The 20,043-nt window shown below is 39.8% G+C and overlaps 1 pseudogene; it reads right to left on the bottom strand.

The window, feature by feature from the left end:
* Nucleotides 1–5,087: 5,087 nt before the first annotated feature.
* LOC121457320 lies at nt 5,088–6,039 on the bottom strand (annotated as a pseudogene).
* Nucleotides 6,040–20,043: the final 14,004 nt, after the last annotated feature.

Genomic DNA, 20,043 nt, shown 5'->3' with positions numbered 1-20,043 from the left:
TAGAACATCCCCATTGTTTCAGTGTGTGGGTGCACCCCTCGAGGTCCTGAGTTCCTTGCTCATGCTCTCTCTCCTTCTGCTCCTGATTTGGACCTTGAGATTTCTGTCGGGTGCCCCAATGAGGGTCTTTGTCTCTGTCTCCTTTCACCGCCTGATGAAGGTTAATATTCAGGAGGATGGTTATATGTCTTTCTTTGGGTTCTCCCTACCCCTGGACCCAGCAATACCACTCTTGGGAATATACCCAAGAGATGCCCTATCATACAACAAAAGTATATGCTCAACTATGTTCACAGCAGCATTGTTTGTAATAGCCAGAACCTGGAAACAACCTAAATGCCCTTCAATGGAAGAATGGATGAAGAAAGTATGGAATATATACATATTAGAGTACTACTCAGCAGTAAAAAACAAGAACTTCTTGAATTTTGCATGCAAATGGATGGAAATAGAAAACACTATCCTGAGTGAGGTAAGCCAGACCCAAAAAGAGGAACATGGGATGTACTCACTCATATTTGGTTTCTAGCCATACACAAAGGACATTGAGCCTATAATTAGTGATCCTAGAGAAGCTAAATAAGAAGGAGAACCCAAAGATTGATTGAATTTTAAGAACAGTAGATTTACAATCACCAAAGGCCAGAGTTCAGAGTGCAAACAATCCAGTTAATGCCTTTATGGCTTACAAAGACGAAAACCAGGACAACGGGAAGAAAATGACCCTGGGATCTAAGACAAACTATGAAGTAAGAGAGCTTACTTGGGGAAAAGGAGAGAGTTGATGGTAAACAGCACTGCAATGGACTATTTCTTTCAGCTCCATAGGCATTTGAACCAAATGATGACAGCAATATTGAATTAATTTTTCACTCAAAGGTAACTAAACTACAAACATGTTTATAAATGCTCAGCATAATTCGATAATACAGCAGAATTGCTGAAACCACAAAAATTTTCTCTAATTATTTCCATTTTAAAAAATAGTTCAAATTACTTTCATATACTAGTTAAAATTACTTTCAGGTTTAAACCTGTGAGCTGCTATTATTTAAATAAGTGGAAGATGTATGTAGTTCAAATTATCTGACATATCCCAATTCCAGAGGTTTGTACATAAAGGTCCATGCTGTACTCCAGCTAAAGCACTGATGGATAGGTAAAAAAAATGATAATAAAACTCAGTTTACCAGAAGAGGACCAATTTAAAAGTGGTGATGTATGAGGACCTGTTGGTTGAGACAACTTGAGAAATCTGTAAGGAAAGTTAGAGGGAAAGAGAGGTTGGGGGAAGGAGCCAAGGAAAAGAGCAGGACCAGCAGTTTTACTAAAACAAAAGAAAAATAAGATTAGGAACAATATCCTCTGGGTTGAATTGAGTGTTGGGGAATGTGCTTTATCGCAGGACTACCCAACGCTTATGCTACCAGACTGCACAGGGGCCACTGAAAGATGTTTAAAGGAGGCATACCATGGGCAAAACACACCCCTGCAGAAGAGCAGTCCCCAAAGTCTACATTTCACAATAGTTGTGGGGGATCAAATGAGTCACTACTATTGAAAGCCTTGAGAACTGCAATGTGTTGGTAACATAATAACCACAAAAGCAATGTTTGTAGTATTTTCTACTACAGACCACTGTTCAGCACTTCTGTCATCAGGAAAAGCCACAAGAGACAGTTTTGGTTTTGGTATCAGATGTACAAGAATTCAAACTCCAGGACAAAATACATGGGCTGCCCATCTGATGAAGGCCACTTACTGCTCTCCACCCTTGGGATTCTCTTCTGTACAATGGGTGAGGAAATGTGGCCTTGGCAAAAAAGTTTATTGATTCTTTTTATGAATAAATTCAGCCCAAAATGCTATGTATGAATCATGGAATGCTTTGCATATGTCAAAAATGTATCATAGAAAAGCCATGGGAAACATAAACAGATGAGCTTTGGAAAAACTCGGTTTAAAAAGTGAAAAATTGTGGAGAAAAGTCAGTAGTAAATTCTCAAGCAATCAGACTCTTTGAGATTTCCTTGAGCTCTATAAAAGTAAACTTCCTTTGTTCTATCTGCCTGGATTAAATTTCTTTATCTCTTACCAAACAGGACTTCTCACTTCTGTCTAGGTATGGAGATATAACATGTCCTCAGTCTGTACAAAAAGTAGATAGTGGTATGACCAGCGTACTGTTTCATGGAGTTTAGAGCCTCAATACACCAGCTTGAACCAGGTGTCAGCATTAGGGATAAGAAGCTTTTGGGGCCATGTGCAGAGTGTTATATGGGAAAGGCCAAGGCTGATATATTTAAAACATCTCACTATTGGGCAACATAAAGGAAAGCCATAGTAAACACTGGAAGTCTCTAGTTGTGCTGAGTTGGGAGAAGACCACCTGCCTTATTCCTGTTACAAAGCTGCTCATTGTTTACATTATAAAGATGCAATGATGAGGATTAAAGACTGATAAATACACGAAACATTTTCTATTCTAATTCCCCTTCCCAGGGAGATCCTTGCACTCACCTTACATCCTCCTCACGTAGCCTCTCTGGCCTGTGGACCGTAGCATGATATACTTTTCCTTTACAGCTAATATCATTCATAAGTGAGTACTTACTCTGTGTTCCTGGATCTCAGCTCCCTCAGGATGAGCTTTTCTAGGTCATCCATTTGCCTGCTAATTTCATGATGTCTTTCCAGTAGCTACCAGTATGAGCTACAGATAGGAGGAGAGCTGGGTACATGTGCCAGACTGGAGGAAACTCAAAATTTTCTGAAATCTAAGGCACTAACTCTGTCTCCATAAGAAAAACTTAATTGGGCAGTGTAACTAACCATTCATCAAGCATTGAATATGAGTGCCTCCAAGGGGACTGCAAATAAAAAGCAGACATGCAATGGGATTGAATGGAGGCATGCACCTGGGGTTCCAGTGCTTAAGAGCTGAATGCAAGAGAATCATCGGTTCAAGGTCATCCTAGCTACACAGTGACTTTGAGGCCTGGGTATGTGAGATTCTGTTTAAAAAAAAAATCACCAAAGTAAAAACACACACTCATACACAAATGTCCTCCAACCATACACACAAACACATGTGTGCACATGCACACACACACACACACACACACACACACACACACACACACAAACTTATCATATGTCCAAGCAAAATGTACCAGAAAGTATGTTAAAACCCTGGAAAATAATCACCAATGGGTTTTAAATTCTCTTGAGTAATACATGAAAGTTTTTTGTATTATGTTTTAATTTCTTTACGTTTTCAGAATGTCTGTGGTTTTTGCTTTTAGTGATCACATTCACTTTTCAGATAAAGAATTCATGTCTTTCTAATCCTCTTCATTGTCTTACTCTCTACGGCCATGTCAGAGCTCCTCTGGGCAATGGACGATTTTCAACTCCTTCGTTCAGAGTGACCAGATCTTGCACTGAGTACATTTCACGCTATTTCCTTTTACCTCCCCTCCCCTTTACCTAGTCAGTTCTATCACACACGGTTCTTATATTCTGGAGTATAGTTCAAATTTCTATGTGCAAGTGGGTCTCTGTGGTGCTAGCCATGGCAGGAAGTTCTACCCTGCTCCTGCTTTGCTGCCTGCCTCTCATATTCACCAACTACACAATGGATCTGACTATGGCTTTTCTGTGTGTGATGATCCCAGTCCTTGATCCATCTACTCCACCTCCACTGCTACAATTCCTACAGCAGGCAGCCCACTCCTGGAAATCCTCTGACTAGCCTGTAGGATTCCTAGGTGTGCCTCAAGGCTATGTCTGTGCTATGTACCATTGGTAAAAATGCCGTCCTTATTTCCTTCATTGCAACACAGCTTAAAGCTCCGGGTGTCTGCAGTGTTTGCTTATTATGTGCTCCTCTTTTTCTATAGACCCCCCCCTTCCCCTTGTCTTACTTCCTGGTCAGCCATGTGAGTTTATGACCCTACTCAGTATTATGTCTCTTGCTTTTGACTCTCTATTCTGTGGTGACTATCCCTCTTCTCTTTATACCACAAGCTGCTGGGTATTCTCAACTGCTTCCTCTAAAGCATCCTTAAGACATGCAGGGAATCTGTAGTTAATGAGACTGTTTCTCAGATAAACCCATCTGCGAACACTCACAAGCACAGTGGTATTGGGCAAGGATGCAGAGCAGCTCTACTGGGATGATTAGAGCCTTGTGCTCTATTGACAGGAAGTTCCTCAGAGCAGCACTAGGCAAAGGAAAATAAAGGACCAAATGCCCCCTCCCAAAGCAGTGTAGGCTCTAGAGATTTCCAACTCAACATCCCGCAAGTCTGCCTAATAATTCTTCAACATAACATAGAATTGGACATGAAAACTTCATTATTTTCTTCTATTTTGAGCTTCCATGATTCTATTCAATTCACCTGGTTCCCAGTAAATATCAGTCTCCCCATTGGTGCAATCAGGGTACAAATAAAAAGTTGATAAGCTTAAATAGTTAAAAAAGAATGTTTTCTTGGCTGTGACAATTGTCATAACGAAGTGTGTCATTTCATGATGTAGGCAAATGTAGATTTTCTTCTCTGGCCTGGGATACAGAAGAAAAACAGCAATTTCTTTGGAAATTGTTTTAAAGAAGAAATCCAGTTATAACTTCTGAGAAATCCAAAGTCATTGTGAATTCTGATGAGGAAATCAGAGGTTTACTCTAACTTATATAATTTTATTATAGTCTTGTGTTTATTTTCCTTTTGTCATGCCTGTGATGAACATTTTAGATGTGTTGCTCCATCTCCGAATGCTATGAACTATCATCAGTAAAATGAACTGAGAAAGTGGTGATAAAATGGGAGGCAATAACCTTCAAATCACAAGCCTTATGCTTAATAATCATATCGAGAAAAAAACAAAATGGAATCTGATGTTGGAGAATGGAGATTGCAGGTTTTATTCAATTCCCATGGAAATTCCACAGCCAGTTTCATCTTTGAAAGATCTGACCTGTGCTTTAATTAACAAAGATTTGTTGTCTTATTACTGTCTTCCAAGATGCTGATATTAAGGTATGAATTAGAGAACTTTGAATGGAGTGGGTACCTCATGGATTCCTAGTGATCCCTAGTATGTGTGGTTGTGAGGAAAAGATGCAGGATGCGCTGCTGGATCTCCTTAGTCTTCACTCCATAGACAATGGGGTTCAGCACAGGAGGATGAGCAGATAGACGTTAGCCATAATGACAGGAAGGAGAGAGTCATGCCTCTTGCTAAAACGGTGCACCATTGGCAGACCAATGAAAGGCACATAGAATATGAAAACAGTGCACACATGAGAGACACAAGTGCTAAATGCTTTTGCCTGGGCTTCGCATGTCAAGCCCAGCACAGTCTTAAGGATGAGCAAATACGATAAGGAGATGAGAAGTGAGTCTAAGCCAATGGCAGAGATAATAACAATGAGGCCATAGATGACATTGACATGGATGTCAGCGCAGGCTAACTTCATGACATCTTGGTGTGGACAGTAGGAATGAGAAAGGATATTGGAATGACAGAAAAGCAATCTTTTGATGAAGACAGGTAAGGGTGCCATTAATGCAGCACCCCTGACCACAGCAGCCATGCCAATCTTGGCAACACGAGGCAATGTAAGCACAGTGGCATGGCGTAGAGGGTGGCAGATGGCCACATAGCGATCAAAGGCCATGGCCAGCAGCACCATGGACTCCATGCCAGATAGGGAATGGATGGCAAGCAACTGTACCAGAGAAGCATAAAGCTTGATGTTGGTGGAATTGAACCAAAAATGGCCATCATTTTGGTAAGGTTGGAGTGGAAATGAGGATGTCTAGGCCAGAAAGCATGCAGAGAAAGACATACAATGGGCTCATGGAGGCTCTGCTCTGTCCTCACAATGTAGATGATTGTCAAGTTACCTAGCACAGCAATAAGGTAGAGGGAGCATAGTGGGAAAGCCAACCAGAACTGAGCCTCTTCTAATCCTGGGAGTCCTATTAAAATGAAATACGTGGCACTGGGTTCACTGCTGTTGATGGCCACCATACTAAAGGAACTGAGGTGTAGCCAGCACCCTGCAGGTTGAAGCTGAAAGACAATGACAAGTAATTGTCAGGTCCTCTAGACTCAATGCCATACAGTCCTTGATCCCAGTGTCCTATTCTCTAACAAAACTCTAATCCCATTGCCTTTCCAAACTCTGAAGCTACACTAAATTTCATCTAACCATGAATCAAGTCCAAGATGAAAATTCACTTAATTCTTCTTACAATCCTAATTTTATATTAAGTCAAACAATAAGACAACCTTCTGATATTATTAACCATTTAAATCTCAAGCTAAAAAAGTATTACATCCTGTGTGGTATCTTATACTCCATATTTTTAATATGGATCATATTATTCATATAAAACATTTTCTGACCCTGGAAAATGAAACTATGGACGAAGAAACAGTTAATTAAAACTGTTATTACTTACTGTAATTGCAATTAATTTCATCATTTTATTCTAACGTGGTTATCATCCAAATGCATCAATGGTAGTAGAAACTTAAACTGACATTGAAACCTAACTTTATCACTAAATTAGTGATCTCCTTTTAGCCTTAGCCCTAACTTTGGCAGTGTCCAATACACAGAAGCAAATTAATTTAACAGCATGTATTTTACTGTGTTAAAACCTAATTACAGTAAAAAACATGATCTTAATTCTCTCCCGAACTATAAGTTTGAATTTCCATTTTCCCCAGATATTCAATCAAGAGTTTATACTTGTCCTACACAGCTTATAGCAGGAAAAGAATAACAGCTTCAGTGGATCCGTTGCTGTCCTACCTAATTTCCATTTTCACTGCCAAGCACCTAAACAGTTGCTAAGCGATGTAGCCTTCCAGCCACCACACCAGCACTGTGACATAATCCAGGATCTCCCGTGGATGCTGATGCTGGTCTCTGAGTGAAACTGTAGCCTTGCTCAGCCTCCTTCAGCTGCCCTGTCCTGCACTGCTTCCTTTTTCAGTACAGAATCTCCCTTTAGCCATACTTGCACTGCCAATTATTTTCTTCCAATCAACTGTATTCACCTGAAGTCTGAAAATATTAAATTAAAATTCAAAAATTAACAGTTCACACATTTTAAATTGTATGTCACCCTGGGTAGGTGGATAAAATGTTGTGGCATCTGACTTTGCCCTACCTGGGATGTAAATCATCATTTACTTAGTCTAGCAACACTAGATAGTCACCCAGTAGCCTCTTTGGTTAGCAGATCTACTGTCAAACTATTGCAGTGCTTGTGTTCAAGGAATCCTTATTTTATTTAATAGTACCCCCAAAGCACAATATTTTTTCAATTAATTTCAATCCATGGTTGGTTGACTCTGTAGATGGAGAATCTACAAATACTGGGGTCTGATTTGATATATGTATATATATATATATATATATATATATATATATATATATATATATATAGGTGTGTGGGTATATGATTTCATATACATAAATAAAATCACGTATTTGACCTGTAAGAACTGGGATGGGGGCTTTTATGAGATACTCAAAAGAAGTTGAGCACAAGGCAGAGCTAACAATTGTATTTCAGGCATCTTTAGATCATTAAATGGCTTAGGATGGGGCAGTAAGCTCTGTTCCACCATTGAGAGCTCTCATCCAGAGGTGGCCTCAAGTAGACAAAGAAATCCATGGAAGGATGCATGGAGCATATATTTTAGAAAAGGGTATAATAGAGTTTTATTCAATCTGTTAGGAGAAGAGTTCAACCGGATAATCATAGTTAATCTACTACAGGCAAAGAGGCAAAGTCATTAGTACGCTCACTTTTCTGTATTATATTTGTAGTGACATAGCTCCCTGCTTCTTTATTTTATAAATAAATTTTTTTAAAATCAGTGTTTTCTCATTTTTCATGCCTATCCCTTTTCCATTCCCTCCCTTCCTCCTGCTCCCCACAACTTCTCCCCAGTAACCTCCCTCCACTCCTCAGAGAGGGTAAGGCTTCTCATAGGGAGTCAAGAAAGTCTGGCACATCATTTTGAGGCTGGACCAAGGCCCTCCTCACTACAGGGAGACCAAGAAAGGTATTTATCCGTAGGGAATGGCTCCAAAAGGCAGTTTATACACTAGGGGTAAATCTTGGTCCCACAGTCAGTGGTCAGAAAGACTGCCTCTTAATATACAGAGGCCCAAGTGCTGCCTGTAATGGTCTGCTCTGTCTCTTTAAGAGACAAGCCATGCCCACTCCCTCCCCTGTCTGAGGCAAGCTGATTATCAGCTTCCAGCCTGAGTTCCTTTCTTTTCTGTCTCTCTCTCAAAGAGGCAGTGTCTGTCTCCCCCTTCTCCCCTTCTCCCTTCTCCACTTCTTTCTTTATTCCTCTCTCTCTCTGATCTTCCACTCTCTCCCCTTCCCTTCCATAACCCACTAAATAAATATCCAACTTTACTCTGCATGGTGTGCCTATCCATCTCAGTCTCTCACCTGCCACATGACTTGGGACTTGGCTGCCTTCATGGTCTGTTGTGGTCTTGGGACCCACTGCCCACTGCCTGATGCCAAGACCTGTGGTATGGTCTTGGGATCCACTGCCCACTGCAGCTACTTGGGGATCCACAGCATTTTATCTTTACCATTACATTGGTGCTGTGACTCAGCCAGGCTCTCCACATCCCCTTAGCCAGCTAAGAACGTGTGAAACCCTGGGCTTGGGGTTCTTTACAACAGCTCTCCATTCTATCTGCCTGAGCAAAATTTTTATGCACACTACCAGCTTCAGTTGGTGAGCTTCCCTTATTCTGGTCAGCTTAACCATTTCTCCAGACCTGAGGACTTGATCATTGAGCTCTCAGAAATCTTCTGGTATTCCTAGAAATGGGGGGGGAAGCCCCCAATCATTGTTTAAGGCTATGGTCAAGCCCTTCCCTGACATTTATCTCTGGATTTCTTACCTTAACTAAAATCATGACTGGATGACCTGGGGTCCCTCCTCCCACACTAGCAATGCACATGCTGTGTGGTGCATTTGACTGGGGGCCCAGGGTCCATCGGTTTTCTTTCTCTTTTTTTCTTTTTCATTTCTTTTTTTCCCTACTGTGAAAGGCTGCTCAGAGTGTCCTTTGGCCTCTCTGACTTCCAAGTCACCCCGACCAGATCCATTAGGCTTTATCACCCCACCTGTAGGCAGAGGATGCTCTCCAACAAGCTCTGCCATTTTTTGCATGTTTTCATGGTTTCAGCAATGGGTAGCAAGTCATCCATGTCCATCAATCCAGCCTGCCCCTGGGATGGATGCCTTTTAGAGGCCCTAAAACCCCAGGCCTCAATGCCTTACTTCTTCAGCTCCTACCCTCACTCCACCGGTATCCTGCTGGCTCCAATTTTTACAGCAGTTTTCTAACTACTGTCATCACACAGGCAAATGGAAGGAGATTCCTCAAATTGTCCCTGCCTCCACTAGTGCTGCCAACATGATTGGTCAGATCTACGAGGTGGTTGTTTTCAATTTCAGCCTTTTGCTCCCCGCTGTGGCTTGTGGCATGGCAGCTTAGTGACAGGGTGGATCACACCTCTATGTCACTCTTATTAAACTTAAAATCCCTGCAGCTCAAAAATTGTGGCTTTTCCATATAACATGTGACTGCTGCCATTTTGACTGAGGTCAGGCAACCTTACTACCAGGCAATCTTAACTGAGGTCAGGTGACTTCATTGCCATCTTAACTGTGTTTCTTTTCCATACAACATGTGACTGTTGCCATTTTGACTGAGGTCAGGTGACCTTACCACCTTCTTAACTGAGGCCAGGTGACTTCACTGCCATCTTGGCTGAGAGCCAGGTCAGGTGACCAAGTCCCGCCATCTTTACTGAGGTGTGTCCTGCCTGGTACCCTAGTTTACTTATGTTTTTGTCTCTAAATTTCTATAGTTGACTTTGTTGCATATGTGTTTTGTGCAGTGGCATGCCTTTGGTAGGGCCCACTAAGAGCATCTGCTTCATCCCATTCCTCTTCACTCTGTGTGTGTATTTGTGTGTTCATACATGTGACTTAAATGCACCTATGTTTACTGTTAAATGTTATAATTGTCTGTTCATTGTACCTCATTACAGACTACAAAGCAATAAGTTTTATGTTTTAAATTAGTATGTGCTTTTAAGTCTCTTATAAAAATATGGTATAGTTAATCCAAGCCTGATTTAAAATATATTAAGCTGTTCTCTATTATTGTCAGTTCTGCTGTTAACCTTATATTGCAAGCATTTTTTCTTCTTTCCATCTTTTATGAGTGTAAATATTACCTGTTAAGTTAAGAGCCGGTATAGTCAAACTCAGACCCAACTCTCCAGGCAGATTCTGGTATAACTGTAGTTATACCTGATAAACAGCACTCAACTGTTCAGAGAACTGAGGAATATGTCATTTAAATATTTAATTATTAAAAAACTTTTTATAACAAAAAGAGACAGATTGGTCTATAGCAACAGCACTCTACTTCCTCCACAGAAGACAGAAGACAAATGGGCACAGAACAACGTTCATCCACAATTCACTTTAACTGCCAAGTGTTGACCACAGGGCAAAACTGCCTTTCATCTAAACTGAAGATCACCAGACAGTATAAAGAATCATTGGAATCGATAGCCTAGCTGCACAGGTCAAGGTAGGCTTGTCTTCCTACAGAGTTCATAACCCACATGATCTTCTGGAGCCTGGCAGGCCCTGAACTAAACAGCAAAAGGCAAATACAACCCTCAATGACCATGGAGGACCCTGAGGAAAAGCTCTAGGAGCCAAACAAGTAAGTTCTCTGTCATTTTTTAATCAGTAACTCAAGTAAATTTTCATCATTCTCAAACTTCTCTGATGAAGTTTGACAGATGAGAGGTTTTGTTAGTTTAAAAGGACAATCTCACCAAACAAATTTCACTAAAATACAAATATAAGACCTGAAAGTTATAAAGGTGTGAAGACAAATATAAGTTATCAAAATTTTCATTCTGTCTTTCATAGTCTTAAAAATACTTTTCATTGTGCAGATATATCTGTTACAGTCATTCTGACATAAATATGTTACTGTTTATACAATGTATATGTCGATAACTTCTTTTTTCACAAACCCAAAGAATTCTTGTGAGTTCTAGGGAGCCAAACTGAAGGATCCACCTTAAACAGGTCAGATATCCTCCCTTCAATTCCCTGGTCCTAAGTTTTTTTTTTCCCTAAACTTAACTTTGTCCTCTGTTCTACCAATACTTTAAACAGGTGTAAGAGACACCAGACATTTCCAAACCACAAACACCAGACAGGAGCAAACAGACCAGCTATACCAGGATGTGACCAGGTCCTCCCAAGATGACTCCCACAAATAAGCAGGAAGAAGTCTTGAGAATCCACTGCCCCAATTCCTTTAACCTGTTGTGCCTAAACTCCCTCCTTTTTATTATAAAAAAAAAGAGATGGGAATGTAATGGTCTGCTCTGTTCCTTTAAGAGACAGCCCACATCCATTCCCTCCCCCATCCATAGAGGCAAGCTGATCTTCAGCTTCCAGCCTGACTTCCTTTCCTTTTCATCTCTTCGTCTCTTTCTTGAAGAGGCAGCTTCTGTCTCTCCCTTCTCCCCACTTCTCCCCTCCCCTTCTCTGTTTCTCTCTCTCTCTTTGCCTCACTCTCTGCTCTTCCTCCTTCTCCCCTTCCATTCCATAACCCACTAAATAAATATCCAACTTCACTCTGCATGGACTGCCTATCTGTCTTTCTTCTCTCACCCACCATGTTGCTTCCTCTCTGGGATTGGTTGCCTTTCATGGCCCACAGAAGCCACGTGGGGAACTGTGCCATCCCTGCCTGGATCTGACTGTTCTTGGGCCCTGCTGCCATCTGCCTGTTGCCATTTCAGGGACCTGTAGTGTGGTCTTGTGACTCTGCTGTCTGTTGCAGCCACTTGGGGATTCACAGCATTTTACTTAAACTACTACACTGACAGAAGGAGGGGAAATTGTCTTTGAACGAGGATACTTTAATCTGATTATTGAACTCACTTTTATATGTTTTTAGTTGATAACATATTTTATGGGACTTTCTGTTTCCCAGTGTAGGTGTATGGGTGAAGGCCTCACCCCAGCCCCTGACATCCTTATATCCAAATAGTCTGGAATGTTCAGGTGGAAGTTCTACCCCAAAGTCCCCCTCTCCACTTCCAGATGCCTCAGTCCAGAGTCGAACCCCCAAGAAAACCCACCAAATAGTGAACCCTCCTCAGGGATGCTCTTGACCACTTACCTAGGGTATTTAAACTGCCCCCTGAGAACAAACACATGTTTTTCTGGTCTGCCTTTGCCATATTCTCTGGGTGGGGGGGGGCTGTAATGCCATCTGTGAGCATTGGTGTCCATTAAGCCTGGGCTTTTTCTAATTCAGTTTGATTTGGTCTGATTCAGATTATTGCATCAGTAGAGAGGCTCATCAGAGTGCAGAAACTTTTCAGGGGTCAGAAAACTAATTTTGTTTGCCACATTTTCCTCCAGTGTCAGGAAAGACTTTCCAACCCAGCAACCCTAAAAGAAAACTGCATTTACTTTTTAACAACAATTTCCAGACAGAGTGGTCAAATTGACTTACATAATAAAGGACAACCTGTATCATCTTATAGTTTGAAGCAAATTACTTCGAAAGTGCTATTGCCCACATGGTGTTTTTTAACAGCACCTGCTAAAATGTTTGCCTACAGTCTTTAAACATTTATAAATAATTCTCAGCAGAGGAAGTTCAAATGGCCAAAAGACACTTAAAGTCGTGCTCAACTTCCTTAGCAATCAGGGAAATGCAAATCAAAACAACTTTGAGATATCATCTTACACCTGTCAGAATGGCTAAAGTCAAAAACACCAAGGATAACCTTTGCTGGAGAGGCTGTGGAGGAACGGGTACCCTCATCCATTGCTGGTGGGAATGCCATCTTGTGCAACCACTGTGGAAGTCAGTGTTTCGGTTTCTCAGGAAATTCGGGATCAACTTACCCCTGGACCCAGCAATACCACTCCTGGGAATATACCCAAGAGATGCTCTATCATATGACAAAAGCATTTGTTCAACTATGTTCATAGCAGTATTATTTGTAATAGCCAGAACCTGGAAACAACCTAGATGCCCTTCAATGGAAGAATGGATGAAGAAAGTATGGAATATATACACGCTAGAGTACTACGCTGCGGTAAAAAACAATGACTTCTCGAATTTTGCAGGCAAATGGATGGAAATAGAAAACACTATCCTGAGTGAGGTGTCCCAGACCCAAAAAGATGAACATGGGATGTACTCGCTCATAATTGGTTTCTAGCCATAAATTAGGGCCACGGAGTCTACAATAGGTGAACCTAAAGAAGCTAAGTAAGAAGGTGAACCCAAGGAAAAACATATAGTTATCCTCTTGGCTAAGGGAAGTAGACCCAATTGCCGGGGAGAAAATTAGGATTTTGGGGGTGGGGTGGGATGGGGGTAAGGGGAGATGGGGAGAGAAAAGGTAGAAGGGAAGGAGGGGGGACTTGGGGAATCAGGAGAATTGGGATAAAGGAAAGGTGGATAGGGGAGCACGGAACCACAATTCTTAGTTAAGGGAACCACTTTAGGGTGAGCAAGAGATTTGACCCTAGAGGGGCTCCCAAGTGCCCAACATGAGGTTCCCAGTTAGTTCCTTGGGTAGCTGAGGACTGGGAACCTGAAATGACCCTATCCGAGAGCAATACTGACGAATATCTTGCATATCATCATAGAACCTTCATCTGGTGATGGATGGAGACAGAGACAGAGACCCACACTGGAGCACTGGACTGAGCTCCCAAGGTCCCAATGAGGAGCAGAAGGAGGGAGAACATGAGCAAAGAAGTCGGGACCACGAGGCGTGCACCCACCCACTGAGACAGTGGAGCTGATCTACTGGGAGCTCACCAAGGCCAGCTGGACTGTGACTGAAAAAGCATGGGATAAAGCCAGACTCTCTGAACATGGCGAACAATGAGGGCTGATGAGACGCCAAGGACAATGGCACGGGGTTTTGATCCTACTTAATGTGCTGGCTTTGTGGAAGCCTAGCCAGTTTGGATGTTCACCTTCCTAGATATGGACGGAGGGGGGAGGACCTAGGACTTGCCACAGGGCAGGGAACCTGGACTGCTCTGTGGACTGGAGAGGGAGGGGGAGAGGAGTGGGGGGAGGGGTAGAAGGTGGGAGGAGGGGGAGAAGGGTGGGAGGAGGGGGAGGGAGATGGGAGGCTGGGAGGAGGTGGAAACTTGTTTTTTGTTTATGTTTTTTTTCTTCTTTTCTTAATAAAAAAATTATTAAAAAAAAAACTTTATTATTTTAAAAGAATTTTAATGGGCTTATTTGAAAAAAAAATTCTGTGTTTTTTTTTTTGTCTGTCTATTCTAGTGTCAGACACCTGGCAGTGCTAACAGAAATGTACTCAAGACTCTTCATCTTCAGAAGTGATCAAGAGCCAGAATAAAGCGATTCAGAAAGCTGCTCTGCTCTGCCAAGAGTGTTATCTTTGAAGACATTAGCAGAGGGTTTCTCTCCTCTGTTCATGCTGATGTTCTGGGTAATAAGAATATGCTTCTAAACTATTCTGCATATGTTCCTGTAGTATGAGTATTATGAGAATTCTTGCAATAATATTCTAACTGTGAAGTTCAGTTATGAAATCTATTAGTTGTGTGGGCACTGTGTTCAAACACTTGTAATGACTAGTTCCTGTCAACTCATAGTCTATCTGAAGTGCTGCATTTAATCATTCTTCGGTGTTTGGGGGGCCTCACCATGGAATTTTCCTCTCAATTAAGATTCTACTTCTTATATCCTCTTGCATCTCCAAGATATTTGCATACTGGAATATGGCAGGAGGGAGCAATGTGAGGAATCCCCAATGAGGGCCTGTGATTCTCTTCTTTCTTCTGGATAGTGTCAATAGCTCTATTACAATTTCCAAAGACCTATCTACCATTGTCATCTCCGGATTCCTATGCTATGGCTTCTGGTCCAAAGTAATCTATACTCCAAGATGGTGACCATGTTATACCTGAAAAAGTCATCCAACAACAATAAAGCAGATTCTTTCTTTTGAAGCTTCAACTTTGTTTTGAGCTAATTTGACTGTGCATATCTAGCTAATTAGCATGGACATGGTCTCATATACATACTCCATTTTTGGTGAATTTCACAATTAACTTTCATAGGTGATTTCAAGTTTACCACATAATATTATTAGCTGTTTGTATGCTGAACATTAGCTTTTTACAATGTACTTACCTAGTGACTTCATATGCAGTTTCTAAGGTGCTTTTTAAAAAACTGGTGGTTGATATTAAAGTTTTCCAGGAAAAATATGTTTTGAACATATTAAAGTATAGGGATGTAATTTCTATACTTTTTTGGCAAGGAGACACAAAACATTATCCTATATTTTAGGACTTTAGGCAGGGTTGATTCACCCTCAGGGTGTGTGAGTAAGAGAGAGAGAGAGAGACAGAGACAGAGAGACAAAGAGACAGAGAAACAGAAACACAAAGAAATAAAGTTTAGAGAGGAAATAAGAAATAACAAACTGTGTTTAGTCTTGTACCATATTTTTTTACATTCATTCTAACAATCCACACAGAAAAGATGTCATCACCAATGTTTAATGCCAGTTAAATTTTTATCTTGTGAATGTTTGTTCCCTTTGAATGCCACCAGTGTTTATAATAATAAGTCCATGAACATCATTTAGCTTAATCTTGAGTGGTTTCCATTATTTTTGTTTGGGTTCTTTATGTCTACTTAAATGTCAAGTAGACTATGAGGCCATGCCCTGGTTGTAGTACTGTGAAGATTTACTATTTACTGTTTTATTTTCTAACTTGAATTACACAGTATTCATGTTCATTTTATTGAAAGAAAAAACACTTATAAGGAGTATTTTCATGAGATATTATCTTTACCAATTCTATTTCTTTTTACGGAAATCAAGTGTATGTTTATCTTCTCATTATCTTCCTAATACAGTTTGCACAGATGTAAAATGCATTTTGCTATCTGAAGAGTAGTAAACTCTTGAGTGTTCTATTTCTAAGGCCACAAATCATAAGAGATTGACAGTTCTATGATAAAATATGCAATATTCTTATGGTGGTACACACCTTTAATCCCAACACTCAAGAAGAACAGGGAGGTGGATCTCTGAGTTCAAAGCCAGCCTGGTCTACAAAGTAAGATCCAGGACAACCAGGGCTACACAGAGAAACAAAAAAGTGTGTGTAGAGTAGGAGGAGGCTAAATCAGGTTGCCGCACTATTATGTGTGTGTGTGGTTTGTAGAACTCATACTTATTTATTTAGTTGTGTGTGTTTGTATGTGGTGTGTGTGTGTTTGAGGTGGCTAAAGGTCAACTTGCTGGAGCCAGTTCTCTCTTTCCTTCATAAAATTCCCAAGGATCAAACTTAATTTTGTTGTCATATTCTAAGGTGATAATCTGACAGGCAATGTTTTAGAATAATTATAGTATGGCATTGGGAGCCAAGGATTGATGCCAATTGGACCTGGTAAGAAATTCTTACAGATAGAAATCCAAACATTTCTGGGTCTATATGAAACATCATTCTTAGACCAAACCTACAAAAATGAATATTGCAAATGTTAATAAAACATTCCTAGGAATTTTTTAATTTTTCCAATTTATAAATGATAAAATTTTGTTTTATATGTCACTCTTTCAAAAATACTTTGCTTCCCCATGTGTATAAATTCAACGTAGAAGGAAGGATAAGAATGAACAATATACAATTGTTACTTGAGAAAGTAGAACTGCAGATTAGACTTGGAAGAGTAACAAGGAGGACTTTATCCTTTTCTGTACTGTATTTTATTAATGAGAGCATAATCATTATTTCTTCTGTTATTAAACTTTAGCTAAAATGCCCCTAAAATATTTTTTTCTGAAAACAGTAATTTTTTTTTATATTTGTATAGAAAACAAAAGAAAAATGACAACATTGAAGACCTATAGACCAAAGAGAAAGTCGCAATATTTTGAGGGACTATTGGGCTGGCTCTAGACTAAGTACAAAGGTAAAGATGATAATTTTTACTTTTATTATCTTTTTTCTACTATTTTTGAGAATCTAGCATAATTACAACATTTCTCCATTCCATTTCCTCCCTTTATATCCTTCAACATATCCCTCCCCACTATCTTTCAAATTCATGGACTCTTCTTCACTGTTATTAAATGATTATATGTATGTGTGTATACACATGAATTCCTTAGATATACACTGCTCAGTAGTGGTAAAGGCAGTCTTCCCCAAGGAACAGCACATCAACTGGTGGTCAGCCATGAAACATACATATGAGTAAGATTTATTTATATATAAGATGAGAAATTTTTAGTGTTTGAGCAGATAGGAAACCAATGTATGTGGGGGCAAGTGCTGAAGGGTACTTTGTGGGATTTCTTGCACCTTAGGAGTTAAAGAACATTAGAAAATAAAAGGGCCCAAAGGGAAACTTGTTTATTCAAAGACTAGTTTAAGCCATTCACTTTATTCAAACTGGAATAAGCTATGGACACCTCAGTTTCTCGAGTAGCTTTCTCCCCTTAACTTTAGCTTTGCCAGAACTAAGGTAAATTGCTAGATGTTATAGATAGAAAGCTTACCACAAGTTTTAAGAGCAATCTATTAGGTCATTCATGTCACATATGAAATGGAATTGGTTACATTGGAGTTGTTCTGAAGGTATGTATGAAAAACTATTAGGAATAATATAACTCAGATATTAGTGAGTGTCTGTTACATAGATGGTATTCGGTTACGTGTTGTAGCAGTTTTACAAATCAAGGCAATTTTTACTTATATAATTTATACCTTCACGAGAACTTGAGTGTTTAGTGTACATATACACTGATGTTCATATTTATATAAAGGTGAACAGATAAAAGAGAAACACTAGAAAGGCTGATGATGTGAAGGCTGTGTTGAATGTCACTGGAGAGAATATAAAAAACTTAGTGGAGATATTTAAAGATGAGTCATAAAAGTATAATCTTCAATTGGAATGTGGCTGAAAGATCAAAGTGGAGTAGACGGTAAAGTTCACCCTCAGGAAAGGTACAAAAATATAATGGACTAGTTAGACTAATTTTCTTATTCTTTGAGAATTTGAGGTATTCATTAAAATTAAGAGAAAACTGACGCAGATAATAAGAAGTTATAGCTTATTTAGTTTGTGCATGGGAAATAATTGCAAGAGATAAATTTATTTCTTTATTTTTTAAAAAAGTATTTCCAGCTGAGTACTTGGAAAATTAATTTAAAATATCTTCAATTTATACTTTCTTGGAAAGAGAAAACAAGTTTTTGCCAATGGTATGCCACCGGGTATAATAACTACACTCCAAGGCAGGCCCCATGCCTAAGAATACTTGACTGACACAAAATTGACATATTTTTTGGTGGGATTTTTGTTTCATTTGTTTTGTTGTTTTCTGTGTTATCATTGTTCATTTTAATTTATTATTTTAATTTTGTTTTTTTTTTTTGAGAGAGAAATAACATATAGTTGGGCTGGTAAGAAGATAGTGGGGGATCTGAGAGGGCTTAGGACAAGGGAAAACATCATAAAACATTGTTTTTTTTTATGGACATTGACAAACATATATTATAAAAGAAATAAAAATTTACATCATAACTTTAAAATAACTTTAACTATGGTGTTTGCATTCTCTAATATGAAAGGCAAAGATGACCATACTTGTACATATTTTGATAGAGAATTTTTTTAGTCATTGCAATTTGTCTTTCCAAAAAGATCTGTCTTGCCTGACAAGTTCTATTTTAGATCAGTTCTGATTTCCGATATCTTTTTTTTAAATTTATTTATTTATTAAGGATTTCTGCCTCGTCCCCACAACCGCTTCCCATTTCCCTCCCCCTCCCCCGATCAAGTCCTCCTCCCTCATCTGCTCGAAGAGCAATCAGGGTTCCCTGACCTGTGGGAAGCCCAAGGACTGCCCACCTCTATCCAGGTCTCCTAAGGTGAGCATCCAAACTGCCTAGGCTCCCACAAAGCCAGTACGTGCAGTAGGATAAAAAACCCGCTGCGATTGTTCTTGAATTCTCAGTATTCCTCATTGTCCGCTATGTTCAGCTAGTCCGGATTTATCCCATGCTTTTTCAGACCTAGGCCAGCTGGCCTTGGTGAGTTCCCAATAGAACATCCCCATTGTCTTAGTGTGTGGGTGCACCCCTCGTGGTCCTGAGTTGTGCAACCACTCTGGAAAGCAGTGTTTCGGTTTCTCAGGAAATTCGGGATCAACCTACCCCTGGATCCAGCAATACCACTCTTGGGAATATACCCAAGAGATGCCCTATCATACAACAAAAGTATATGCTCAACTATGTTCATGGCAGCATTGCTTGTAATAGCCAGAACCTGGAAACAACCTAGATGCCCTTCAACGGAAGAATGGATGAAGAAAGTATGGAATATATACATATTAGAGTACTACTCAGCAGTAAAAAACAAGGACTTCTTGAATTTTGCATACAAATGGATGGAAATAGAAAACACTATCCTGAGTGAGGTAAGCCAGACCCAAAAAGAGGAACATGGGATGTACTCACTCATATTTGGTTTCTAGCCATAAATAAAGGACATTGAGCTTATAATTCATGTTCCTAGAGAAGCTAAATAAGAAGGTGAATCCAAAGACAAACACATAGGCATCCTCATGAATATTAACCTTCATCAGGTGATGAAAGGAGACAGAGACAGAGACCCACATGGGAGCACCGGACAGAAATCTCAAGGTCCAAAGCAGGAGCAGAAGGAGACGGAGCATAAAACATATTGTATGAAAAAATTTAAATTGAAAATAAAATAAAAGTTAAAAAATTAAAATAAAATAAGGAAGCTGAGAGACAGTGAGAATCTGAATAAGTGTTCTGGCAGTAAAGAAAATGCATTAGAAAAGATTATTTTGAATCTGTTTGATTGATTTATAC

The sequence above is a fragment of the Microtus oregoni genome, unplaced genomic scaffold, assembly GCF_018167655.1.
Source record: "Microtus oregoni isolate MIOR12 unplaced genomic scaffold, Mior012 000016F_ref0000370, whole genome shotgun sequence".
Lineage (NCBI taxonomy): Eukaryota > Metazoa > Chordata > Mammalia > Rodentia > Cricetidae > Microtus > Microtus oregoni.
Note: the sequence above shows the minus strand (reverse complement) of the source record. Positions and strands in the feature narration are given on the sequence as shown.